Here is a 3,638-nt window from a genome sequence, read left to right as displayed (position 1 = left end):
AAACTTTTTTGTAAAAAAATCCAAGCACTTGAATCACAAGTTTTGACCTTAAATCAAAACATCTCCAAGAGTTTCAAAAATCAAATCTTACTTCTAACATATTCATAATATCATCCTAACATCAACTATGCTTTAAATCATCAAACCAAAGTCACCAAAATCACAAAATAACATTTGAAGTTTTTGGTTTTACACTTAGTCCAAAAACAGAAACTTTTTCCTCAACTAGTTTTGATAAATCTCTTGTTCTATGACTTATAAATATATGATCTTCAAACCAAACCATCACATGGTTTAAAAAGATGTCCTAAAACATATATAAGCTTCTAATTCAAAATCACATGGTTAGAAATTAACCAAAACATAAATTTAGCCAAGAATATCCACACTTTGGCTTATTTGAATATCTCTTTGCATAAAATTTCATATCTTTGAAACTAACATCAAATATCTTCAAAATAATAATATAACATGTATATAAGATACTTAGGATCTTCCAATAAAATTATTAAAGTCATTAGAATAGGTTTAGACCACCAAAGAGTTAAACTTTCTCAAAACAGAAACTGTTTTTCTTCTTCCAGTTTCTAAGTTTCTAAATCTAAGAAAATCTTTCATCAAAACCTTTAATCATGCAAAACTCCTCAACCAATAGTCACATATACATGTTAACAATACTCCATAAAAATTTCGGACCAATATCTATCCATTAGCTGGGTCAAAAACTCCAAACTATAACATATTCTCCAGTTTATCTCCCAGAATGACCTTTCTATAGTTTACACAATATTTAACTGACCAAATGATCTTCAAATGGGGAAAATAAGATATCCATGTAAACTAGACTCAAAAAGGAACAACTTATATGAATGAGACTTTATGATAAAACACTTACAACAGCTTCGAAATGGGCGTGCAAAAGATCTCCTAAAATCTGTCCGAGAGAGAGTGTTTGATAATCTTTTATTAGAAGGTGTAATTGAAGATAAGTTCATGGGTGCTGGCTGGACACATTTATGGACGAGATAAGGGAGGTGATAAGGCTGGAGTTGAGAGTTGAGTGTGGTTTTCTCCTACCCAAAATATCTATAAAAGATTATCTCATAATATTCTATCCAATAATATCTACAAAAAATCAACTTAAGATATTTTTATCTAATAATATCTATAAAAATCAACTCAAAATATTTTTACCCAATAATATTCACGAAAATTACCTCAAGATATTTCTTTTTATCCAATAATATCTACAGTTTTGAACAGAAGTTTTGTCCGAAAATATGAAAAAAATGTTATTGCGCCATAAGACTTTAAATAACCGTCCGAGTCTAATAGCACAAATCATAATACATTTTGACACTTCTAACTATCTCCAATAATCAAAAATACACTTCTGATACCATAGTAAATAATAACACTAACTATGTAGTTAGACAAAAACCTATACGATTAATGGATTCGTGAAAACTTATGGAGTTTTCACGAGGTTCCTAAAGTTAATAGAAATTTCACAATTGAATTTCTAGCGGGCTGTTACAATCTCCCCTCCTAAAAAAAAAGATTTCGTCCTCGAAATCGAAGTAAGTAAGAAATAACAATTCAAAAGTTAAGGAAACACATATACTTTATTGATATTCGAATAACGAAGTACAACGTCTGATATTGTCAGTCCCGTACAAGTGAACCACAAAGTATCAATTAAGCAAAAGCCCAAAAACAACTCTGCAAGACTGAATTTAGTTGTCAAACAACTGGGGGTACTTGGCTCGCATATCAACTTCCTTCTCCCAAGTCGCCTCTTGAATATTATGATTTTGCCAAAGTACTTTGACCAATGGGATCTGACGGTTCCGCAACTCTTTATCTTTCCAGTCAAGAATTTGCATTGGCTTCTCTTTATAGGTCAAGTTGGGTTGTAAAGGTATGTTATCGGGATCCACTATCATTGGTGTCTGATTCCCAAAACTCTTTTTCAAAGAAGACACGTGGAAAACATTATGAATTCCATGGAACTCAGTTGGCAATTCCAAACGATATGCAACTACTCCCACTTTCTCCACTATCTCATAGGGTCCCACATATCTCGGACTTAACTTGTTTTTCACTCCGAAACGACTTACTCCTCTCATAGGAGATACCTTCACATAGACCCAATCTCCAACTTTAAAATCTATGCTCCTCCTTCGATTATCAGCGTAGCTCTTCTGTCGATTCTGTGCTGTTTTCATCCTTTCTTTAATCAAGTGTACTTGGTCCTTAATCTCTTGTAAGACTTCTGGTCCAACTACTTTGCTTTCCCCTACTTCATCCCAATACAGAGGTGATCTACACTTTCTACCATACAAGGCTTCATATGGTGCCATTTGAATAGTGGCCTGGAAACTATTGTTATAAGCAAATTCTACCAAAGGTAATTGTTTCTCCCAATTCCCTTCGTAATCCAAAACACAGGCTCTTAGCATATCTTCCAAAGTTTAAATCGTCCTTTCTGTCTGTCCATCTGTTTGTGGGTGGTATGCACTACTAAACCTCAGACTAGAGCCCATCGATTCTTGTAAACTTTTCCAGAAGCGTGACGTAAAACGAGGGTCTCTATCTGATACGATCGTCTTAGGCACTCCATGCAATCTGACAATCTCTGCTATATAAATTCTCGTCAATCTTTCTAGAGAATCTGTATTCTTAATGGGTATGAAGTGAGCACTTTTTGTCAGACGATTAACTATTACTCAGATAGTATTATTTTCGGCTGAGGTCCTTGGAAAGCCTACTATAAAATCCATGGAAATATCCTCCCATTTCCATTCTGGGATTGGCAATGACTGCAATTTACCGGCTGGCTTTTGGTGCTCTGCTTTTACTAATCTACAGACAGAACATTTGTTCACAAATTCTGCTACGTCCTTCTTCATTCCTTCCCACCAAAAAGACTGTTTCAAATCCTGATACATTTTTGTACTACCAGGATGAGCAGTGTAAGGTGTGTTATGAGCTTCCTTTAGTACTTTTTCTTTTAACTCTTCATCTGCTGGAATGACTCTTCGGTCCTTGTAATACAGAGTCCCATCCTCTCTGAGGCTAAAGTCCACTGGTCCTTTTGACTTTTCGATCTTTTTTACAACTTCTGCAAGTTTACTATCCTTCTTTTGACGGTCTTTCAGTTCTTCCCAGTCCAATGGAATGAATTCTTGGATTGTAGTCAACATGGTTTCCTGACTACGGTTTCTAATCAACAGTTTTCTCATACTACATAAGAGGGAATTTACTTCTGATGAAGGAGTTGATGACGCTTCTTGTCTGCTCTTGCGGCTTAAAGCATCAGCTACCACGTTGGCCTTTCCAGGATGATACTTGATGTCGCACTGATAGTCGCTGATTAATTCCAGCCATCTTCTTTGCCTCATATTAAGATTCTTTTGCTCAAACAGGTACTTTAGGCTTTTGTGATCTGTGAAGACTTCACACTTCTCGCCATACAAATAATGTCTCCAAATCTTAAGAGCAAAAACTACTGCAGCTAATTCCAAATCATGAGTAGGATAATTCTGTTCGTGATTCTTCAGTTGTCGTGAAGCATAAGCAACCACTTTCCCTTCTTGCATTAGCACACATCCGAGTCCTGCCTTAGATGCATCGCT

Source organism: Carya illinoinensis, chromosome 13 (genome assembly GCF_018687715.1).
Source record: "Carya illinoinensis cultivar Pawnee chromosome 13, C.illinoinensisPawnee_v1, whole genome shotgun sequence".
Classification (NCBI taxonomy): domain Eukaryota; kingdom Viridiplantae; phylum Streptophyta; class Magnoliopsida; order Fagales; family Juglandaceae; genus Carya; species Carya illinoinensis.
The sequence above is the reverse complement of the archived record's forward strand: the minus strand, read 5'-3'. Positions refer to the sequence as shown.